The sequence below is a fragment of the Lissotriton helveticus genome, chromosome 11 (genome assembly GCF_964261635.1).
Source record: "Lissotriton helveticus chromosome 11, aLisHel1.1, whole genome shotgun sequence".
Taxonomy (NCBI): domain Eukaryota; kingdom Metazoa; phylum Chordata; class Amphibia; order Caudata; family Salamandridae; genus Lissotriton; species Lissotriton helveticus.
Genome location: NC_136072.1, coordinates 304,938,902 through 304,964,917, shown reverse-complemented (window position 1 = coordinate 304,964,917; position 26,016 = coordinate 304,938,902).

Sequence of the window (26,016 nt, the reverse complement as noted above, 5' to 3'; positions counted from 1 at the left end):
ACCTGTGCCTGAATATCATTTCTGTCAAGAAAGAAGTAATATGGATCACATTATGTTGGTCATGATAGTTAATAAAAGACTGACTGACTCGAACTCTACTAAAACCTGCTTTAGATCCTGGTGATAGCAATGTTCCATTCGAGGAAATTGCTGCCTTTGAGGCTGAAATGCACCATCTCACGTATGAAAAATAGTGTTACATTCTCACGGTAGGAAGCTCATTTAACCTCTTCTCCTGCACTCTGTATGTTGGGCTCTGATACTCAAGATGGATTTTTGTTAAGGATAATCTGTCTTTGTACCCCCATCCCACTTTCAAAAAGGACACAGAGCTTTGACTGTTTCAGATTCCTTTACCATTCCCCCTCCTACGTGGCTGGCAGTCATGAATACGGATAGTAACCTACTGCATAACTTCTGATATCTCATCCTCCTGTGTGGTCAGCTTCCACAAGGACAATTGGTCCAGGGGGGCCTGACATCATAAAGCTAAAGCAAGAAGTTGTCTGACATGTGGTGCCATTCTGTTGCCTAGCAGTCTGACATCATAAAGCTAAAGCAAGATGCTTTCTGACATGAGAGCCACTCTGTTGCCTAACAAAGAGTAGGATACATTTATCTTGGTAATGATATGAGTTGCCGGGTAGACAGGATGCCCAACTGAAAGTGTTGATGGTAAGATGAAAGAAATTAGGACTTTATTTAGACTTCTATATTTGTATGAACGCAAGTTTGAGCATAAGAGTCTCAACTTCACTCTTGCTGAACTGGTAGGATTTGGCTAAAGAGAAGATGGAAATGATGCTATTCATAGTTTCTATCATTCCCGTTAACTGTAGCATAACCCTTCCTCTCAACTTATCAGCTGGCTTAATTGCTACTGGTGTACCATATCCTAAAACTAAAGAAGTGAGAATGGTGCGCTGCCACTTGGCTGGCAAAAAGATCTATGTCCTAATGTACGTGCTACAATTGTTTAGAGAGTTTTAGCAAATGAGTCAAGGGAATGCAGAGAAGTATGGGAGGTTATAAACACAAATTGAGATTTGATTTTTTTATTGAGCTGTTGATTTTCACAATAAAACAGACTCCATAGTATAGATCTGGTAACCCTTTATATAAATCAAAACTTTTTGTATTGCTTATATTAAATGTACTAACAGTGGACTTTTCCATCTGCAGATTATACTGAATGACCAGCAGTGGCAGTGTTTCACAGCAGAGTTTCTCTGAATTGCCGAGACTGAAGCAAAAAAAAAAAAGGAAGTCTTCTGGCATAGTGCATCATTTTACCAATTTACGTGGTAAGTAAAACGCCCAATCATTCTTTTGGGCATTAAAAAGATGTTCATAGCAACGGAATGTCCTCACTACTTTATAGTGGAAACCTGTGCCTGAATATCATTTCTGTCAAGAAAGAAGTAATATGGATCACATTATGTTGGTCATGATAGTTAATAAAAGACTGACTGACTCGAACTCTACTAAAACCTGCTTTAGATCCTGGTGATAGCAATGTTCCATTCGAGGAAATTGCTGCCTTTGAGGCTGAAATGCACCATCTCACGTATGAAAAATAGTGTTACATTCTCACGGTAGGAAGCTCATTTAACCTCTTCTCCTGCACTCTGTATGTTGGGCTCTGATACTCAAGATGGATTTTTGTTAAGGATAATCTGTCTTTGTACCCCCATCCCACTTTCAAAAAGGACACAGAGCTTTGACTGTTTCAGATTCCTTTACCATTCCCCCTCCTACGTGGCTGGCAGTCATGAATACGGATAGTAACCTACTGCATAACTTCTGATATCTCATCCTCCTGTGTGGTCAGCTTCCACAAGGACAATTGGTCCAGGGGGGCCTGACATCATAAAGCTAAAGCAAGAAGTTGTCTGACATGTGGTGCCATTCTGTTGCCTAGCAGTCTGACATCATAAAGCTAAAGCAAGATGCTTTCTGACATGAGAGCCACTCTGTTGCCTAACAAAGAGTAGGATACATTTATCTTGGTAATGATATGAGTTGCCGGGTAGACAGGATGCCCAACTGAAAGTGTTGATGGTAAGATGAAAGAAATTAGGACTTTATTTAGACTTCTATATTTGTATGAACGCAAGTTTGAGCATAAGAGTCTCAACTTCACTCTTGCTGAACTGGTAGGATTTGGCTAAAGAGAAGATGGAAATGATGCTATTCATAGTTTCTATCATTCCCGTTAACTGTAGCATAACCCTTCCTCTCAACTTATCAGCTGGCTTAATTGCTACTGGTGTACCATATCCTAAAACTAAAGAAGTGAGAATGGTGCGCTGCCACTTGGCTGGCAAAAAGATCTATGTCCTAATGTACGTGCTCCAATTGTTTAGAGAGTTTTAGCAAATGAGTCAAGGGAATGCAGAGAAGTATGGGAGGTTATAAACACAAATTGAGATTTGATTTTTTTATTGAGCTGTTGATTTTCACAATAAAACAGACTCCATAGTATAGATCTGGTAACCCTTTATATAAATCAAAACTTTTTGTATTGCTTATATTAAATGTACTAACAGTGGAGTTTTCCATCTGCAGATTATACTGAATGACCAGCAGTGGCAGTGTTTCACAGCAGAGTTTCTCTGAATTGCCGAGACTGAAGCAAAAAAAAAAAGGAAGTCTTCTGGCATAGTGCATCATTTTACCAATTTATGTGGTAAGTAAAACGCCCAATCATTCTTTTGGGCATTAAAAAGATGTTCATAGCAACGGAATGTCCTCACTACTTTATAGTGGAAACCTGTGCCTGAATATCATTTCTGTCAAGAAAGAAGTAATATGGATCACATTATGTTGGTCATGATAGTTAATAAAAGACTGACTGACTCGAACTCTACTAAAACCTGCTTTAGATCCTGGTGATAGCAATGTTCCATTCGAGGAAATTGCTGCCTTTGAGGCTGAAATGCACCATCTCACGTATGAAAAAGTAGTGTTACATTCTCACGGTAGGAAGCTCATTTAACCTCTTCTCCTGCACTCTGTATGTTGGGCTCTGATACTCAAGATGGATTTTTGTTAAGGATAATCTGTCTTTGTACCCCCATCCCACTTTCAAAAAGGACACAGAGCTTTGACTGTTTCAGATTCCTTTACCATTCCCCCTCTTACGTGGCTGGCAGTCATGAATACGGATAGTAACCTACTGCATAACTTCTGATATCTCATCCTCCTGTGTGGTCAGCTTCCACAAGGACAATTGGTCCAGGGGGGCCTGACATCATAAAGCTAAAGCAAGAAGTTGTCTGACATGTGGTGCCATTCTGTTGCCTAGCAGTCTGACATCATAAAGCTAAAGCAAGATGCTTTCTGACATGAGAGCCACTCTGTTGCCTAACAAAGAGTAGGATACATTTATCTTGGTAATGATATGAGTTGCAGGGTAGACAGGATGCCCAACTGAAAGTGTTGATGGTAAGATGAAAGAAATTAGGACTTTATTTAGACTTCTATATTTGTATGAACGCAAGTTTGAGCATAAGAGTCTCAACTTCACTCTTGCTGAACTGGTAGGATTTGGCTAAAGAGAAGATGGAAATGATGCTATTCATAGTTTCTATCATTCCCGTTAACTGTAGCATAACCCTTCCTCTCAACTTATCAGCTGGCTTAATTGCTACTGGTGTACCATATCCTAAAACTAAAGAAGTGAGAATGGTGCGCTGCCACTTGGCTGGCAAAAAGATCTATGTCCTAATGTACGTGCTACAATTGTTTAGAGAGTTTTAGCAAATGAGTCAAGGGAATGCAGAGAAGTATGGGAGGTTATAAACACAAATTGAGATTTGATTTTTTTATTGAGCTGTTGATTTTCACAATAAAACAGACTCCATAGTATAGATCTGGTAACCCTTTATATAAATCAAAACTTTTTGTATTGCTTATATTAAATGTACTAACAGTGGACTTTTCCATCTGCAGATTATACTGAATGACCAGCAGTGGCAGTGTTTCACAGCAGAGTTTCTCTGAATTGCCGAGACTGAAGCAAAAAAAAAAAAGGAAGTCTTCTGGCATAGTGCATCATTTTACCAATTTACGTGGTAAGTAAAACGCCCAATCATTCTTTTGGGCATTAAAAAGATGTTCATAGCAACGGAATGTCCTCACTACTTTATAGTGGAAACCTGTGCCTGAATATCATTTCTGTCAAGAAAGAAGTAATATGGATCACATTATGTTGGTCATGATAGTTAATAAAAGACTGACTGACTCGAACTCTACTAAAACCTGCTTTAGATCCTGGTGATAGCAATGTTCCATTCGAGGAAATTGCTGCCTTTGAGGCTGAAATGCACCATCTCACGTATGAAAAATAGTGTTACATTCTCACGGTAGGAAGCTCATTTAACCTCTTCTCCTGCACTCTGTATGTTGGGCTCTGATACTCAAGATGGATTTTTGTTAAGGATAATCTGTCTTTGTACCCCCATCCCACTTTCAAAAAGGACACAGAGCTTTGACTGTTTCAGATTCCTTTACCATTCCCCCTCCTACGTGGCTGGCAGTCATGAATACGGATAGTAACCTACTGCATAACTTCTGATATCTCATCCTCCTGTGTGGTCAGCTTCCACAAGGACAATTGGTCCAGGGGGGCCTGACATCATAAAGCTAAAGCAAGAAGTTGTCTGACATGTGGTGCCATTCTGTTGCCTAGCAGTCTGACATCATAAAGCTAAAGCAAGATGCTTTCTGACATGAGAGCCACTCTGTTGCCTAACAAAGAGTAGGATACATTTATCTTGGTAATGATATGAGTTGCAGGGTAGACAGGATGCCCAACTGAAAGTGTTGATGGTAAGATGAAAGAAATTAGGACTTTATTTAGACTTCTATATTTGTATGAACGCAAGTTTGAGCATAAGAGTCTCAACTTCACTCTTTCTGAACTGGTAGGATTTGGCTAAAGAGAAGATGGAAATGATGCTATTCATAGTTTCTATCATTCCCGTTAACTGTAGCATAACCCTTCCTCTCAACTTATCAGCTGGCTTAATTGCTACTGGTGTACCATATCCTAAAACTAAAGAAGTGAGAATGGTGCGCTGCCACTTGGCTGGCAAAAAGATCTATGTCCTAATGTACGTGCTACAATTGTTTAGAGAGTTTTAGCAAATGAGTCAAGGGAATGCAGAGAAGTATGGGAGGTTATAAACACAAATTGAGATTTGATTTTTTTATTGAGCTGTTGATTTTCACAATAAAACAGACTCCATAGTATAGATCTGGTAACCCTTTATATAAATCAAAACTTTTTGTATTGCTTATATTAAATGTACTAACAGTGGACTTTTCCATCTGCAGATTATACTGAATGACCAGCAGTGGCAGTGTTTCACAGCAGAGTTTCTCTGACTTGCCGAGACTGAAGCAAAAAAAAAAAAAGGAAGTCTTCTGGCATAGTGCATCATTTTACCAATTTACGTGGTAAGTAAAACGCCCAATCATTCTTTTGGGCATTAAAAAGATGTTCATAGCAACGGAATGTCCTCACTACTTTATAGTGGAAACCTGTGCCTGAATATCATTTCTGTCAAGAAAGAAGTAATATGGATCACATTATGTTGGTCATGATAGTTAATAAAAGACTGACTGACTCGAACTCTACTAAAACCTGCTTTAGATCCTGGTGATAGCAATGTTCCATTCGAGGAAATTGCTGCCTTTGAGGCTGAAATGCACCATCTCACGTATGAAAAATAGTGTTACATTCTCACGGTAGGAAGCTCATTTAACCTCTTCTCCTGCACTCTGTATGTTGGGCTCTGATACTCAAGATGGATTTTTGTTAAGGATAATCTGTCTTTGTACCCCCATCCCACTTTCAAAAAGGACACAGAGCTTTGACTGTTTCAGATTCCTTTACCATTCCCCCTCTTACGTGGCTGGCAGTCATGAATACGGATAGTAACCTACTGCATAACTTCTGATATCTCATCCTCCTGTGTGGTCAGCTTCCACAAGGACAATTGGTCCAGGGGGGCCTGACATCATAAAGCTAAAGCAAGAAGTTGTCTGACATGTGGTGCCATTCTGTTGCCTAGCAGTCTGACATCATAAAGCTAAAGCAAGATGCTTTCTGACATGAGAGCCACTCTGTTGCCTAACAAAGAGTAGGATACATTTATCTTGGTAATGATATGAGTTGCAGGGTAGACAGGATGCCCAACTGAAAGTGTTGATGGTAAGATGAAAGAAATTAGGACTTTATTTAGACTTCTATATTTGTATGAACGCAAGTTTGAGCATAAGAGTCTCAACTTCACTCTTGCTGAACTGGTAGGATTTGGCTAAAGAGAAGATGGAAATGATGCTATTCATAGTTTCTATCATTCCCGTTAACTGTAGCATAACCCTTCCTCTCTCAACTTATCAGCTGGCTTAATTGCTACTGGTGTACCATATCCTAAAACTAAAGAAGTGAGAATGGTGCGCTGCCACTTGGCTGGCAAAAAGATCTATGTCCTAATGTACGTGCTACAATTGTTTAGAGAGTTTTAGCAAATGAGTCAAGGGAATGCAGAGAAGTATGGGAGGTTATAAACACAAATTGAGATTTGATTTTTTTATAGAGCTGTTGATTTTCACAATAAAACAGACTCCATAGTATAGATCTGGTAACCCTTTATATAAATCAAAACTTTTTGTATTGCTTATAATAAATGTACTAACAGTGGACTTTTCCATCTGCAGATTATACTGAATGACCAGCAGTGGCAGTGTTTCACAGCAGAGTTTCTCTGAATTGCCGAGACTGAAGCAAAAAAAAAAAAGGAAGTCTTCTGGCATAGTGCATCATTTTACCAATTTACGTGGTAAGTAAAACGCCCAATCATTCTTTTGGGCATTAAAAAGATGTTCATAGCAACGGAATGTCCTCACTACTTTATAGTGGAAACCTGTGCCTGAATATCATTTCTGTCAAGAAAGAAGTAATATGGATCACATTATGTTGGTCATGATAGTTAATAAAAGACTGACTGACTCGAACTCTACTAAAACCTGCTTTAGATCCTGGTGATAGCAATGTTCCATTCGAGGAAATTGCTGCCTTTGAGGCTGAAATGCACCATCTCACGTATGAAAAATAGTGTTACATTCTCACGGTAGGAAGCTCATTTAACCTCTTCTCCTGCACTCTGTATGTTGGGCTCTGATACTCAAGATGGATTTTTGTTAAGGATAATCTGTCTTTGTACCCCCATCCCACTTTCAAAAAGGACACAGAGCTTTGACTGTTTCAGATTCCTTTACCATTCCCCCTCCTACGTGGCTGGCAGTCATGAATACGGATAGTAACCTACTGCATAACTTCTGATATCTCATCCTCCTGTGTGGTCAGCTTCCACAAGGACAATTGGTCCAGGGGGGCCTGACATCATAAAGCTAAAGCAAGAAGTTGTCTGACATGTGGTGCCATTCTGTTGCCTAGCAGTCTGACATCATAAAGCTAAAGCAAGATGCTTTCTGACATGAGAGCCACTCTGTTGCCTAACAAAGAGTAGGATACATTTATCTTGGTAATGATATGAGTTGCCGGGTAGACAGGATGCCCAACTGAAAGTGTTGATGGTAAGATGAAAGAAATTAGGACTTTATTTAGACTTCTATATTTGTATGAACGCAAGTTTGAGCATAAGAGTCTCAACTTCACTCTTGCTGAACTGGTAGGATTTGGCTAAAGAGAAGATGGAAATGATGCTATTCATAGTTTCTATCATTCCCGTTAACTGTAGCATAACCCTTCCTCTCAACTTATCAGCTGGCTTAATTGCTACTGGTGTACCATATCCTAAAACTAAAGAAGTGAGAATGGTGCGCTGCCACTTGGCTGGCAAAAAGATCTATGTCCTAATGTACGTGCTCCAATTGTTTAGAGAGTTTTAGCAAATGAGTCAAGGGAATGCAGAGAAGTATGGGAGGTTATAAACACAAATTGAGATTTGATTTTTTTATTGAGCTGTTGATTTTCACAATAAAACAGACTCCATAGTATAGATCTGGTAACCCTTTATATAAATCAAAACTTTTTGTATTGCTTATATTAAATGTACTAACAGTGGACTTTTCCATCTGCAGATTATACTGAATGACCAGCAGTGGCAGTGTTTCACAGCAGAGTTTCTCTGAATTGCCGAGACTGAAGCAAAAAAAAAAAGGAAGTCTTCTGGCATAGTGCATCATTTTACCAATTTATGTGGTAAGTAAAACGCCCAATCATTCTTTTGGGCATTAAAAAGATGTTCATAGCAACGGAATGTCCTCACTACTTTATAGTGGAAACCTGTGCCTGAATATCATTTCTGTCAAGAAAGAAGTAATATGGATCACATTATGTTGGTCATGATAGTTAATAAAAGACTGACTGACTCGAACTCTACTAAAACCTGCTTTAGATCCTGGTGATAGCAATGTTCCATTCGAGGAAATTGCTGCCTTTGAGGCTGAAATGCACCATCTCACGTATGAAAAAGTAGTGTTACATTCTCACGGTAGGAAGCTCATTTAACCTCTTCTCCTGCACTCTGTATGTTGGGCTCTGATACTCAAGATGGATTTTTGTTAAGGATAATCTGTCTTTGTACCCCCATCCCACTTTCAAAAAGGACACAGAGCTTTGACTGTTTCAGATTCCTTTACCATTCCCCCTCTTACGTGGCTGGCAGTCATGAATACGGATAGTAACCTACTGCATAACTTCTGATATCTCATCCTCCTGTGTGGTCAGCTTCCACAAGGACAATTGGTCCAGGGGGGCCTGACATCATAAAGCTAAAGCAAGAAGTTGTCTGACATGTGGTGCCATTCTGTTGCCTAGCAGTCTGACATCATAAAGCTAAAGCAAGATGCTTTCTGACATGAGAGCCACTCTGTTGCCTAACAAAGAGTAGGATACATTTATCTTGGTAATGATATGAGTTGCAGGGTAGACAGGATGCCCAACTGAAAGTGTTGATGGTAAGATGAAAGAAATTAGGACTTTATTTAGACTTCTATATTTGTATGAACGCAAGTTTGAGCATAAGAGTCTCAACTTCACTCTTGCTGAACTGGTAGGATTTGGCTAAAGAGAAGATGGAAATGATGCTATTCATAGTTTCTATCATTCCCGTTAACTGTAGCATAACCCTTCCTCTCAACTTATCAGCTGGCTTAATTGCTACTGGTGTACCATATCCTAAAACTAAAGAAGTGAGAATGGTGCGCTGCCACTTGGCTGGCAAAAAGATCTATGTCCTAATGTACGTGCTACAATTGTTTAGAGAGTTTTAGCAAATGAGTCAAGGGAATGCAGAGAAGTATGGGAGGTTATAAACACAAATTGAGATTTGATTTTTTTATTGAGCTGTTGATTTTCACAATAAAACAGACTCCATAGTATAGATCTGGTAACCCTTTATATAAATCAAAACTTTTTGTATTGCTTATATTAAATGTACTAACAGTGGACTTTTCCATCTGCAGATTATACTGAATGACCAGCAGTGGCAGTGTTTCACAGCAGAGTTTCTCTGAATTGCCGAGACTGAAGCAAAAAAAAAAAAGGAAGTCTTCTGGCATAGTGCATCATTTTACCAATTTACGTGGTAAGTAAAACGCCCAATCATTCTTTTGGGCATTAAAAAGATGTTCATAGCAACGGAATGTCCTCACTACTTTATAGTGGAAACCTGTGCCTGAATATCATTTCTGTCAAGAAAGAAGTAATATGGATCACATTATGTTGGTCATGATAGTTAATAAAAGACTGACTGACTCGAACTCTACTAAAACCTGCTTTAGATCCTGGTGATAGCAATGTTCCATTCGAGGAAATTGCTGCCTTTGAGGCTGAAATGCACCATCTCACGTATGAAAAATAGTGTTACATTCTCACGGTAGGAAGCTCATTTAACCTCTTCTCCTGCACTCTGTATGTTGGGCTCTGATACTCAAGATGGATTTTTGTTAAGGATAATCTGTCTTTGTACCCCCATCCCACTTTCAAAAAGGACACAGAGCTTTGACTGTTTCAGATTCCTTTACCATTCCCCCTCCTACGTGGCTGGCAGTCATGAATACGGATAGTAACCTACTGCATAACTTCTGATATCTCATCCTCCTGTGTGGTCAGCTTCCACAAGGACAATTGGTCCAGGGGGGCCTGACATCATAAAGCTAAAGCAAGAAGTTGTCTGACATGTGGTGCCATTCTGTTGCCTAGCAGTCTGACATCATAAAGCTAAAGCAAGATGCTTTCTGACATGAGAGCCACTCTGTTGCCTAACAAAGAGTAGGATACATTTATCTTGGTAATGATATGAGTTGCAGGGTAGACAGGATGCCCAACTGAAAGTGTTGATGGTAAGATGAAAGAAATTAGGACTTTATTTAGACTTCTATATTTGTATGAACGCAAGTTTGAGCATAAGAGTCTCAACTTCACTCTTTCTGAACTGGTAGGATTTGGCTAAAGAGAAGATGGAAATGATGCTATTCATAGTTTCTATCATTCCCGTTAACTGTAGCATAACCCTTCCTCTCAACTTATCAGCTGGCTTAATTGCTACTGGTGTACCATATCCTAAAACTAAAGAAGTGAGAATGGTGCGCTGCCACTTGGCTGGCAAAAAGATCTATGTCCTAATGTACGTGCTACAATTGTTTAGAGAGTTTTAGCAAATGAGTCAAGGGAATGCAGAGAAGTATGGGAGGTTATAAACACAAATTGAGATTTGATTTTTTTATTGAGCTGTTGATTTTCACAATAAAACAGACTCCATAGTATAGATCTGGTAACCCTTTATATAAATCAAAACTTTTTGTATTGCTTATATTAAATGTACTAACAGTGGACTTTTCCATCTGCAGATTATACTGAATGACCAGCAGTGGCAGTGTTTCACAGCAGAGTTTCTCTGAATTGCAGAGACTGAAGCAAAAAAAAAAAAGGAAGTCTTCTGGCATAGTGCATCATTTTACCAATTTACGTGGTAAGTAAAACGCCCAATCATTCTTTTGGGCATTAAAAAGATGTTCATAGCAACGGAATGTCCTCACTACTTTATAGTGGAAACCTGTGCCTGAATATCATTTCTGTCAAGAAAGAAGTAATATGGATCACATTATGTTGGTCATGATAGTTAATAAAAGACTGACTGACTCGAACTCTACTAAAACCTGCTTTAGATCCTGGTGATAGCAATGTTCCATTCGAGGAAATTGCTGCCTTTGAGGCTGAAATGCACCATCTCACGTATGAAAAATAGTGTTACATTCTCACGGTAGGAAGCTCATTTAACCTCTTCTCCTGCACTCTGTATGTTGGGCTCTGATACTCAAGATGGATTTTTGTTAAGGATAATCTGTCTTTGTACCCCCATCCCACTTTCAAAAAGGACACAGAGCTTTGACTGTTTCAGATTCCTTTACCATTCCCCCTCCTACGTGGCTGGCAGTCATGAATACGGATAGTAACCTACTGCATAACTTCTGATATCTCATCCTCCTGTGTGGTCAGCTTCCACAAGGACAATTGGTCCAGGGGGGCCTGACATCATAAAGCTAAAGCAAGAAGTTGTCTGACATGTGGTGCCATTCTGTTGCCTAGCAGTCTGACATCATAAAGCTAAAGCAAGATGCTTTCTGACATGAGAGCCACTCTGTTGCCTAACAAAGAGTAGGATACATTTATCTTGGTAATGATATGAGTTGCAGGGTAGACAGGATGCCCAACTGAAAGTGTTGATGGTAAGATGAAAGAAATTAGGACTTTATTTAGACTTCTATATTTGTATGAACGCAAGTTTGAGCATAAGAGTCTCAACTTCACTCTTTCTGAACTGGTAGGATTTGGCTAAAGAGAAGATGGAAATGATGCTATTCATAGTTTCTATCATTCCCGTTAACTGTAGCATAACCCTTCCTCTCAACTTATCAGCTGGCTTAATTGCTACTGGTGTACCATATCCTAAAACTAAAGAAGTGAGAATGGTGCGCTGCCACTTGGCTGGCAAAAAGATCTATGTCCTAATGTACGTGCTACAATTGTTTAGAGAGTTTTAGCAAATGAGTCAAGGGAATGCAGAGAAGTATGGGAGGTTATAAACACAAATTGAGATTTGATTTTTTTATTGAGCTGTTGATTTTCACAATAAAACAGACTCCATAGTATAGATCTGGTAACCCTTTATATAAATCAAAACTTTTTGTATTGCTTATATTAAATGTACTAACAGTGGACTTTTCCATCTGCAGATTATACTGAATGACCAGCAGTGGCAGTGTTTCACAGCAGAGTTTCTCTGAATTGCCGAGACTGAAGCAAAAAAAAAAAAGGAAGTCTTCTGGCATAGTGCATCATTTTACCAATTTACGTGGTAAGTAAAACGCCCAATCATTCTTTTGGGCATTAAAAAGATGTTCATAGCAACGGAATGTCCTCACTACTTTATAGTGGAAACCTGTGCCTGAATATCATTTCTGTCAAGAAAGAAGTAATATGGATCACATTATGTTGGTCATGATAGTTAATAAAAGACTGACTGACTCGAACTCTACTAAAACCTGCTTTAGATCCTGGTGATAGCAATGTTCCATTCGAGGAAATTGCTGCCTTTGAGGCTGAAATGCACCATCTCACGTATGAAAAATAGTGTTACATTCTCACGGTAGGAAGCTCATTTAACCTCTTCTCCTGCACTCTGTATGTTGGGCTCTGATACTCAAGATGGATTTTTGTTAAGGATAATCTGTCTTTGTACCCCCATCCCACTTTCAAAAAGGACACAGAGCTTTGACTGTTTCAGATTCCTTTACCATTCCCCCTCCTACGTGGCTGGCAGTCATGAATACGGATAGTAACCTACTGCATAACTTCTGATATCTCATCCTCCTGTGTGGTCAGCTTCCACAAGGACAATTGGTCCAGGGGGGCCTGACATCATAAAGCTAAAGCAAGAAGTTGTCTGACATGTGGTGCCATTCTGTTGCCTAGCAGTCTGACATCATAAAGCTAAAGCAAGATGCTTTCTGACATGAGAGCCACTCTGTTGCCTAACAAAGAGTAGGATACATTTATCTTGGTAATGATATGAGTTGCAGGGTAGACAGGATGCCCAACTGAAAGTGTTGATGGTAAGATGAAAGAAATTAGGACTTTATTTAGACTTCTATATTTGTATGAACGCAAGTTTGAGCATAAGAGTCTCAACTTCACTCTTGCTGAACTGGTAGGATTTGGCTAAAGAGAAGATGGAAATGATGCTATTCATAGTTTCTATCATTCCCGTTAACTGTAGCATAACCCTTCCTCTCAACTTATCAGCTGGCTTAATTGCTACTGGTGTACCATATCCTAAAACTAAAGAAGTGAGAATGGTGCGCTGCCACTTGGCTGGCAAAAAGATCTATGTCCTAATGTACGTGCTACAATTGTTTAGAGAGTTTTAGCAAATGAGTCAAGGGAATGCAGAGAAGTATGGGAGGTTATAAACACAAATTGAGATTTGATTCTTTTATTGAGCTGTTGATTTTCACAATAAAACAGACTCCATAGTATAGATCTGGTAACCCTTTATATAAATCAAAACTTTTTGTATTGCTTATATTAAATGTACTAACAGTGGACTTTTCCATCTGCAGATTATACTGAATGACCAGCAGTGGCAGTGTTTCACAGCAGAGTTTCTCTGACTTGCCGAGACTGAAGCAAAAAAAAAAAAAGGAAGTCTTCTGGCATAGTGCATCATTTTACCAATTTACGTGGTAAGTAAAACGCCCAATCATTCTTTTGGGCATTAAAAAGATGTTCATAGCAACGGAATGTCCTCACTACTTTATAGTGGAAACCTGTGCCTGAATATCATTTCTGTCAAGAAAGAAGTAATATGGATCACATTATGTTGGTCATGATAGTTAATAAAAGACTGACTGACTCGAACTCTACTAAAACCTGCTTTAGATCCTGGTGATAGCAATGTTCCATTCGAGGAAATTGCTGCCTTTGAGGCTGAAATGCACCATCTCACGTATGAAAAATAGTGTTACATTCTCACGGTAGGAAGCTCATTTAACCTCTTCTCCTGCACTCTGTATGTTGGGCTCTGATACTCAAGATGGATTTTTGTTAAGGATAATCTGTCTTTGTACCCCCATCCCACTTTCAAAAAGGACACAGAGCTTTGACTGTTTCAGATTCCTTTACCATTCCCCCTCCTACGTGGCTGGCAGTCATGAATACGGATAGTAACCTACTGCATAACTTCTGATATCTCATCCTCCTGTGTGGTCAGCTTCCACAAGGACAATTGGTCCAGGGGGGCCTGACATCATAAAGCTAAAGCAAGAAGTTGTCTGACATGTGGTGCCATTCTGTTGCCTAGCAGTCTGACATCATAAAGCTAAAGCAAGATGCTTTCTGACATGAGAGCCACTCTGTTGCCTAACAAAGAGTAGGATACATTTATCTTGGTAATGATATGAGTTGCCGGGTAGACAGGATGCCCAACTGAAAGTGTTGATGGTAATATGAAAGAAATTAGGACTTTATTTAGACTTCTATATTTGTATGAACGCAAGTTTGAGCATAAGAGTCTCAACTTCACTCTTGCTGAACTGGTAGGATTTGGCTAAAGAGAAGATGGAAATGATGCTATTCATAGTTTCTATCATTCCCGTTAACTGTAGCATAACCCTTCCTCTCAACTTATCAGCTGGCTTAATTGCTACTGGTGTACCATATCCTAAAACTAAAGAAGTGAGAATGGTGCGCTGCCACTTGGCTGGCAAAAAGATCTATGTCCTAATGTACGTGCTACAATTGTTTAGAGAGTTTTAGCAAATGAGTCAAGGGAATGCAGAGAAGTATGGGAGGTTATAAACACAAATTGAGATTTGATTTTTTTATTGAGCTGTTGATTTTCACAATAAAACAGACTCCATAGTATAGATCTGGTAACCCTTTATATAAATCAAAACTTTTTGTATTGCTTATATTAAATGTACTAACAGTGGACTTTTCCATCTGCAGATTATACTGAATGACCAGCAGTGGCAGTGTTTCACAGCAGAGTTTCTCTGAATTGCCGAGACTGAAGCAAAAAAAAAAAAAGGAAGTCTTCTGGCATAGTGCATCATTTTACCAATTTACGTGGTAAGTAAAACGCCCAATCATTCTTTTGGGCATTAAAAAGATGTTCATAGCAACGGAATGTCCTCACTACTTTATAGTGGAAACCTGTGCCTGAATATCATTTCTGTCAAGAAAGAAGTAATATGGATCACATTATGTTGGTCATGATAGTTAATAAAAGACTGACTGACTCGAACTCTACTAAAACCTGCTTTAGATCCTGGTGATAGCAATGTTCCATTCGAGGAAATTGCTGCCTTTGAGGCTGAAATGCACCATCTCACGTATGAAAAATAGTGTTACATTCTCACGGTAGGAAGCTCATTTAACCTCTTCTCCTGCACTCTGTATGTTGGGCTCTGATACTCAAGATGGATTTTTGTTAAGGATAATCTGTCTTTGTACCCCCATCCCACTTTCAAAAAGGACACAGAGCTTTGACTGTTTCAGATTCCTTTACCATTCCCCCTCCTACGTGGCTGGCAGTCATGAATACGGATAGTAACCTACTGCATAACTTCTGATATCTCATCCTCCTGTGTGGTCAGCTTCCACAAGGACAATTGGTCCAGGGGGGCCTGACATCATAAAGCTAAAGCAAGAAGTTGTCTGACATGTGGTGCCATTCTGTTGCCTAGCAGTCTGACATCATAAAGCTAAAGCAAGATGCTTTCTGACATGAGAGCCACTCTGTTGCCTAACAAAGAGTAGGATACATTTATCTTGGTAATGATATGAGTTGCCGGGTAGACAGGATGCCCAACTGAAAGTGTTGATGGTAAGATGAAAGAAATTAGGACTTTATTTAGACTTCTATATTTGTATGAACGCAAGTTTGAGCATAAGAGTCTCAACTTCACTCTTGCTGAACTGGTAGGATTTGGCTAAAGAGAAGATGGAAATGATGCTATTCATAGTTTCTATCATTCCCGTTAACTGTAGCATAACCCTTCCTCTCAACTTATCAGCTGGCTTAATTGCTACTGGTGTACCATATCCTAAAACTAAAGAAGTGAGAATGGTGCGCTGCCACTTGGCTGGCAAAAAGATCTATGTCCTAATGTACGTGCTACAATTGTTTAGAGAGTTTTAGCAAATGAGTCAAGGGAATGCAGAGAAGTATGGGAGGTTATAAACACAAATTGAGATTTGATTTTTTTATTGAGCTGTTGATTTTCACAATAAAACAGACTCCATAGTATAGATCTGGTAACCCTTTATATAAATCAAAACTTTTTGTATTGCTTATATTAAATGTACTAACAGTGGACTTTTCCATCTGCAGATTATACTGAATGACCAGCAGTGGCAGTGTTTCACAGCAGAGTTTCTCTGAATTGCCGAGACTGAAGCAAAAAAAAAAAAGGAAGTCTTCTGGCATAGTGCATCATTTTACCAATTTACGTGGTAAGTAAAACGCCCAATCATTCTTTTGGGCATTAAAAAGATGTTCATAGCAACGGAATGTCCTCACTACTTTATAGTGGAAACCTGTGCCTGAATATCATTTCTGTCAAGAAAGAAGTAATATGGATCACATTATGTTGGTCATGATAGTTAATAAAAGACTGACTGACTCGAACTCTACTAAAACCTGCTTTAGATCCTGGTGATAGCAATGTTCCATTCGAGGAAATTGCTGCCTTTGAGGCTGAAATGCACCATCTCACGTATGAAAAATAGTGTTACATTCTCACGGTAGGAAGCTCATTTAACCTCTTCTCCTGCACTCTGTATGTTGGGCTCTGATACTCAAGATGGATTTTTGTTAAGGATAATCTGTCTTTGTACCCCCATCCCACTTTCAAAAAGGACACAGAGCTTTGACTGTTTCAGATTCCTTTACCATTCCCCCTCCTACGTGGCTGGCAGTCATGAATACGGATAGTAACCTACTGCATAACTTCTGATATCTCATCCTCCTGTGTGGTCAGCTTCCACAAGGACAATTGGTCCAGGGGGGCCTGACATCATAAAGCTAAAGCAAGAAGTTGTCTGACATGTGGTGCCATTCTGTTGCCTAGCAGTCTGACATCATAAAGCTAAAGCAAGATGCTTTCTGACATGAGAGCCACTCTGTTGCCTAACAAAGAGTAGGATACATTTATCTTGGTAATGATATGAGTTGCAGGGTAGACAGGATGCCCAACTGAAAGTGTTGATGGTAAGATGAAAGAAATTAGGACTTTATTTAGACTTCTATATTTGTATGAACGCAAGTTTGAGCATAAGAGTCTCAACTTCACTCTTGCTGAACTGGTAGGATTTGGCTAAAGAGAAGATGGAAATGATGCTATTCATAGTTTCTATCATTCCCGTTAACTGTAGCATAACCCTTCCTCTCAACTTATCAGCTGGCTTAATTGCTACTGGTGTACCATATCCTAAAACTAAAGAAGTGAGAATGGTGCGCTGCCACTTGGCTGGCAAAAAGATCTATGTCCTAATGTACGTGCTACAATTGTTTAGAGAGTTTTAGCAAATGAGTCAAGGGAATGCAGAGAAGTATGGGAGGTTATAAACACAAATTGAGATTTGATTTTTTTATTGAGCTGTTGATTTTCACAATAAAACAGACTCCATAGTATAGATCTGGTAACCCTTTATATAAATCAAAACTTTTTGTATTGCTTATATTAAATGTACTAACAGTGGACTTTTCCATCTGCAGATTATACTGAATGACCAGCAGTGGCAGTGTTTCACAGCAGAGTTTCTCTGAATTGCCGAGACTGAAGCAAAAAAAAAAAAGGAAGTCTTCTGGCATAGTGCATCATTTTACCAATTTACGTGGTAAGTAAAACGCCCAATCATTCTTTTGGGCATTAAAAAGATGTTCATAGCAACGGAATGTCCTCACTACTTTATAGTGGAAACCTGTGCCTGAATATCATTTCTGTCAAGAAAGAAGTAATATGGATCACATTATGTTGGTCATGATAGTTAATAAAAGACTGACTGACTCGAACTCTACTAAAACCTGCTTTAGATCCTGGTGATAGCAATGTTCCATTCGAGGAAATTGCTGCCTTTGAGGCTGAAATGCACCATCTCACGTATGAAAAATAGTGTTACATTCTCACGGTAGGAAGCTCATTTAACCTCTTCTCCTGCACTCTGTATGTTGGGCTCTGATACTCAAGATGGATTTTTGTTAAGGATAATCTGTCTTTGTACCCCCATCCCACTTTCAAAAAGGACACAGAGCTTTGACTGTTTCAGATTCCTTTACCATTCCCCCTCCTACGTGGCTGGCAGTCATGAATACGGATAGTAACCTACTGCATAACTTCTGATATCTCATCCTCCTGTGTGGTCAGCTTCCACAAGGACAATTGGTCCAGGGGGGCCTGACATCATAAAGCTAAAGCAAGAAGTTGTCTGACATGTGGTGCCATTCTGTTGCCTAGCAGTCTGACATCATAAAGCTAAAGCAAGATGCTTTCTGACATGAGAGCCACTCTGTTGCCTAACAAAGAGTAGGATACATTTATCTTGGTAATGATATGAGTTGCAGGGTAGACAGGATGCCCAACTGAAAGTGTTGATGGTAAGATGAAAGAAATTAGGACTTTATTTAGACTTCTATATTTGTATGAACGCAAGTTTGAGCATAAGAGTCTCAACTTCACTCTTTCTGAACTGGTAGGATTTGGCTAAAGAGAAGATGGAAATGATGCTATTCATAGTTTCTATCATTCCCGTTAACTGTAGCATAACCCTTCCTCTCAACTTATCAGCTGGCTTAATTGCTACTGGTGTACCATATCCTAAAACTAAAGAAGTGAGAATGGTGCGCTGCCACTTGGCTGGCAAAAAGATCTATGTCCTAATGTACGTGCTACAATTGTTTAGAGAGTTTTAGCAAATGAGTCAAGGGAATGCAGAGAAGTATGGGAGGTTATAAACACAAATTGAGATTTGATTTTTTTATTGAGCTGTTGATTTTCACAATAAAACAGACTCCATAGTATAGATCTGGTAACCCTTTATATAAATCAAAACTTTTTGTATTGCTTATATTAAATGTACTAACAGTGGACTTTTCCATCTGCAGATTATACTGAATGACCAGCAGTGGCAGTGTTTCACAGCAGAGTTTCTCTGAATTGCAGAGACTGAAGCAAAAAAAAAAAAGGAAGTCTTCTGGCATAGTGCATCATTTTACCAATTTACGTGGTAAGTAAAACGCCCAATCATTCTTTTGGGCATTAAAAAGATGTTCATAGCAACGGAATGTCCTCACTACTTTATAGTGGAAACCTGTGCCTGAATATCATTTCTGTCAAGAAAGAAGTAATATGGATCACATTATGTTGGTCATGATAGTTAATAAAAGACTGACTGACTCGAACTCTACTAAAACCTGCTTTAGATCCTGGTGATAGCAATGTTCCATTCGAGGAAATTGCTGCCTTTGAGGCTGAAATGCACCATCTCACGTATGAAAAATAGTGTTACATTCTCACGGTAGGAAGCTCATTTAACCTCTTCTCCTGCACTCTGTATGTTGGGCTCTGATACTCAAGATGGATTTTTGTTAAGGATAATCTGTCTTTGTACCCCCATCCCACTTTCAAAAAGGACACAGAGCTTTGACTGTTTCAGATTCCTTTACCATTCCCCCTCCTACGTGGCTGGCAGTCATGAATACGGATAGTAACCTACTGCATAACTTCTGATATCTCATCCTCCTGTGTGGTCAGCTTCCACAAGGACAATTGGTCCAGGGGGGCCTGACATCATAAAGCTAAAGCAAGAAGTTGTCTGACATGTGGTGCCATTCTGTTGCCTAGCAGTCTGACATCATAAAGCTAAAGCAAGATGCTTTCTGACATGAGAGCCACTCTGTTGCCTAACAAAGAGTAGGATACATTTATCTTGGTAATGATATGAGTTGCAGGGTAGACAGGATGCCCAACTGAAAGTGTTGATGGTAAGATGAAAGAAATTAGGACTTTATTTAGACTTCTATATTTGTATGAACGCAAGTTTGAGCATAAGAGTCTCAACTTCACTCTTGCTGAACTGGTAGGATTTGGCTAAAGAGAAGATGGAAATGATGCTATTCATAGTTTCTATCATTCCCGTTAACTGTAGCATAACCCTTCCTCTCAACTTATCAGCTGGCTTAATTGCTACTGGTGTACCATATCCTAAAACTAAAGAAGTGAGAATGGTGCGCTGCCACTTGGCTGGCAAAAAGATCTATGTCCTAATGTACGTGCTACAATTGTTTAGAGAGTTTTAGCAAATGAGTCAAGGGAATGCAGAGAAGTATGGGAGGTTATAAACACAAATTGAGATTTGATTCTTTTATTGAGCTGTTGATTTTCACAATAAAACAGACTCCATAGTATAGATCTGGTAACCCTTTATATAAATCAAAACTTTTTGTATTGCTTATATTAAATGTACTAACAGTGGACTTTTCCATCTGCAGATTATACTGAATGACCAGCAGTGGCAGTGTTTCACAGCAGAGTTTCTCTGACTTGCCGAGACTGAAGCAAAAAAAAAAAAAGGAAGTCTTCTGGCATAGTGCATCATTTTACCAATTTACGTGGTAAGTAAAACGCCCAATCATTCTTTTGGGCATTAAAAAGATGTTCATAGCAACGGAATGTCCTCACTACTTTATAGTGGAAACCTGTGCCTGAATATCATTTCTGTCAAGAAAGAAGTAATATGGATCACATTATGTTGGTCATGATAGTTAATAAAAGACTGACTGACTCGAACTCTACTAAAACCTGCTTTAGATCCTGGTGATAGCAATGTTCCATTCGAGGAAATTGCTGCCTTTGAGGCTGAAATGCACCATCTCACGTATGAAAAATAGTGTTACATTCTCACGGTAGGAAGCTCATTTAACCTCTTCTCCTGCACTCTGTATGTTGGGCTCTGATACTCAAGATGGATTTTTGTTAAGGATAATCTGTCTTTGTACCCCCATCCCACTTTCAAAAAGGACACAGAGCTTTGACTGTTTCAGATTCCTTTACCATTCCCCCTCCTACGTGGCTGGCAGTCATGAATACGGATAGTAACCTACTGCATAACTTCTGATATCTCATCCTCCTGTGTGGTCAGCTTCCACAAGGACAATTGGTCCAGGGGGGCCTGACATCATAAAGCTAAAGCAAGAAGTTGTCTGACATGTGGTGCCATTCTGTTGCCTAGCAGTCTGACATCATAAAGCTAAAGCAAGATGCTTTCTGACATGAGAGCCACTCTGTTGCCTAACAAAGAGTAGGATACATTTATCTTGGTAATGATATGAGTTGCCGGGTAGACAGGATGCCCAACTGAAAGTGTTGATGGTAAGATGAAAGAAATTAGGACTTTATTTAGACTTCTATATTTGTATGAACGCAAGTTTGAGCATAAGAGTCTCAACTTCACTCTTGCTGAACTGGTAGGATTTGGCTAAAGAGAAGATGGAAATGATGCTATTCATAGTTTCTATCATTCCCGTTAACTGTAGCATAACCCTTCCTCTCAACTTATCAGCTGGCTTAATTGCTACTGGTGTACCATATCCTAAAACTAAAGAAGTGAGAATGGTGCGCTGCCACTTGGCTGGCAAAAAGATCTATGTCCTAATGTACGTGCTACAATTGTTTAGAGAGTTTTAGCAAATGAGTCAAGGGAATGCAGAGAAGTATGGGAGGTTATAAACACAAATTGAGATTTGATTTTTTTATTGAGCTGTTGATTTTCACAATAAAACAGACTCCATAGTATAGATCTGGTAACCCTTTATATAAATCAAAACTTTTTGTATTGCTTATATTAAATGTACTAACAGTGGACTTTTCCATCTGCAGATTATACTGAATGACCAGCAGTGGCAGTGTTTCACAGCAGAGTTTCTCTGAATTGCCGAGACTGAAGCAAAAAAAAAAAAGGAAGTCTTCTGGCATAGTGCATCATTTTACCAATTTACGTGGTAAGTAAAACGCCCAATCATTCTTTTGGGCATTAAAAAGATGTTCATAGCAACGGAATGTCCTCACTACTTTATAGTGGAAACCTGTGCCTGAATATCATTTCTGTCAAGAAAGAAGTAATATGGATCACATTATGTTGGTCATGATAGTTAATAAAAGACTGACTGACTCGAACTCTACTAAAACCTGCTTTAGATCCTGGTGATAGCAATGTTCCATTCGAGGAAATTGCTGCCTTTGAGGCTGAAATGCACCATCTCACGTATGAAAAATAGTGTTACATTCTCACGGTAGGAAGCTCATTTAACCTCTTCTCCTGCACTCTGTATGTTGGGCTCTGATACTCAAGATGGATTTTTGTTAAGGATAATCTGTCTTTGTACCCCCATCCCACTTTCAAAAAGGACACAGAGCTTTGACTGTTTCAGATTCCTTTACCATTCCCCCTCCTACGTGGCTGGCAGTCATGAATACGGATAGTAACCTACTGCATAACTTCTGATATCTCATCCTCCTGTGTGGTCAGCTTCCACAAGGACAATTGGTCCAGGGGGGCCTGACATCATAAAGCTAAAGCAAGAAGTTGTCTGACATGTGGTGCCATTCTGTTGCCTAGCAGTCTGACATCATAAAGCTAAAGCAAGATGCTTTCTGACATGAGAGCCACTCTGTTGCCTAACAAAGAGTAGGATACATTTATCTTGGTAATGATATGAGTTGCAGGGTAGACAGGATGCCCAACTGAAAGTGTTGATGGTAAGATGAAAGAAATTAGGACTTTATTTAGACTTCTATATTTGTATGAACGCAAGTTTGAGCATAAGAGTCTCAACTTCACTCTTGCTGAACTGGTAGGATTTGGCTAAAGAGAAGATGGAAATGATGCTATTCATAGTTTCTATCATTCCCGTTAACTGTAGCATAACCCTTCCTCTCAACTTATCAGCTGGCTTAATTGCTACTGGTGTACCATATCCTAAAACTAAAGAAGTGAGAATGGTGCGCTGCCACTTGGCTGGCAAAAAGATCTATGTCCTAATGTACGTGCTACAATTGTTTAGAGAGTTTTAGCAAATGAGTCAAGGGAATGCAGAGAAGTATGGGAGGTTATAAACACAAATTGAGATTTGATTTTTTTATTGAGCTGTTGATTTTCACAATAAAACAGACTCCATAGTATAGATCTGGTAACCCTTTATATAAATCAAAACTTTTTGTATTGCTTATATTAAATGTACTAACAGTGGACTTTTCCATCTGCAGATTATACTGAATGACCAGCAGTGGCAGTGTTTCACAGCAGAGTTTCTCTGAATTGCCGAGACTGAAGCAAAAAAAAAAAAGGAAGTCTTCTGGCATAGTGCATCATTTTACCAATTTACGTGGTAAGTAAAACGCCCAATCATTCTTTTGGGCATTAAAAAGATGTTCATAGCAACGGAATGTCCTCACTACTTTATAGTGGAAACCTGTGCCTGAATATCATTTCTGTCAAGAAAGAAGTAATATGGATCACATTATGTTGGTCATGATAGTTAATAAAAGACTGACTGACTCGAACTCTACTAAAACCTGCTTTAGATCCTGGTGATAGCAATGTTCCATTCGAGGAAATTGCTGCCTTTGAGGCTGAAATGCACCATCTCACGTATGAAAAATAGTGTTACATTCTCACGGTAGGAAGCTCATTTAACCTCTTCTCCTGCACTCTGTATGTTGGGCTCTGATACTCAAGATGGATTTTTGTTAAGGATAATCTGTCTTTGTACCCCCATCCCACTTTCAAAAAGGACACAGAGCTTTGACTGTTTCAGATTCCTTTACCATTCCCCCTCCTACGTGGCTGGCAGTCATGAATACGGATAGTAACCTACTGCATAACTTCTGATATCTCATCCTCCTGTGTGGTCAGCTTCCACAAGGACAATTGGTCCAGGGGGGCCTGACATCATAAAGCTAAAGCAAGAAGTTGTCTGACATGTGGTGCCATTCTGTTGCCTAGCAGTCTGACATCATAAAGCTAAAGCAAGATGCTTTCTGACATGAGAGCCACTCTGTTGCCTAACAAAGAGTAGGATACATTTATCTTGGTAATGATATGAGTTGCAGGGTAGACAGGATGCCCAACTGAAAGTGTTGATGGTAAGATGAAAGAAATTAGGACTTTATTTAGACTTCTATATTTGTATGAACGCAAGTTTGAGCATAAGAGTCTCAACTTCACTCTTGCTGAACTGGTAGGATTTGGCTAAAGAGAAGATGGAAATGATGCTATTCATAGTTTCTATCATTCCCGTTAACTGTAGCATAACCCTTCCTCTCAACTTATCAGCTGGCTTAATTGCTACTGGTGTACCATATCCTAAAACTAAAGAAGTGAGAATGGTGCGCTGCCACTTGGCTGGCAAAAAGATCTATGTCCTAATGTACGTGCTACAATTGTTTAGAGAGTTTTAGCAAATGAGTCAAGGGAATGCAGAGAAGTATGGGAGGTTATAAACACAAATTGAGATTTGATTTTTTTATTGAGCTGTTGATTTTCACAATAAAACAGACTCCATAGTATAGATCTGGTAACCCTTTATATAAATCAAAACTTTTTGTATTGCTTATATTAAATGTACTAACAGTGGACTTTTCCATCTGCAGATTATACTGAATGACCAGCAGTGGCAGTGTTTCACAGCAGAGTTTCTCTGACTTGCCGAGACTGAAGGAAAAAAAAAAAAAAGGAAGTCTTCTGGCATAGTGCATCATTTTACCAATTTACGTGGTAAGTAAAACGCCCAATCATTCTTTTGGGCATTAAAAAGATGTTCATAGCAACGGAATGTCCTCACTACTTTATAGTGGAAACCTGTGCCTGAATATCATTTCTGTCAAGAAAGAAGTAATATGGATCACATTATGTTGGTCATGATAGTTAATAAAAGACTGACTGACTCGAACTCTACTAAAACCTGCTTTAGATCCTGGTGATAGCAATGTTCCATTCGAGGAAATTGCTGCCTTTGAGGCTGAAATGCACCATCTCACGTATGAAAAATAGTGTTACATTCTCACGGTAGGAAGCTCATTTAACCTCTTCTCCTGCACTCTGTATGTTGGGCTCTGATACTCAAGATGGATTTTTGTTAAGGATAATCTGTCTTTGTACCCCCATCCCACTTTCAAAAAGGACACAGAGCTTTGACTGTTTCAGATTCCTTTACCATTCCCCCTCTTACGTGGCTGGCAGTCATGAATACGGATAGTAACCTACTGCATAACTTCTGATATCTCATCCTCCTGTGTGGTCAGCTTCCACAAGGACAATTGGTCCAGGGGGGCCTGACATCATAAAGCTAAAGCAAGAAGTTGTCTGACATGTGGTGCCATTCTGTTGCCTAGCAGTCTGACATCATAAAGCTAAAGCAAGATGCTTTCTGACATGAGAGCCACTCTGTTGCCTAACAAAGAGTAGGATACATTTATCTTGGTAATGATATGAGTTGCAGGGTAGACAGGATGCCCAACTGAAAGTGTTGATGGTAAGATGAAAGAAATTAGGACTTTATTTAGACTTCTATATTTGTATGAACGCAAGTTTGAGCATAAGAGTCTCAACTTCACTCTTGCTGAACTGGTAGGATTTGGCTAAAGAGAAGATGGAAATGATGCTATTCATAGTTTCTATCATTCCCGTTAACTGTAGCATAACCCTTCCTCTCTCAACTTATCAGCTGGCTTAATTGCTACTGGTGTACCATATCCTAAAACTAAAGAAGTGAGAATGGTGCGCTGCCACTTGGCTGGCAAAAAGATCTATGTCCTAATGTACGTGCTACAATTGTTTAGAGAGTTTTAGCAAATGAGTCAAGGGAATGCAGAGAAGTATGGGAGGTTATAAACACAAATTGAGATTTGATTTTTTTA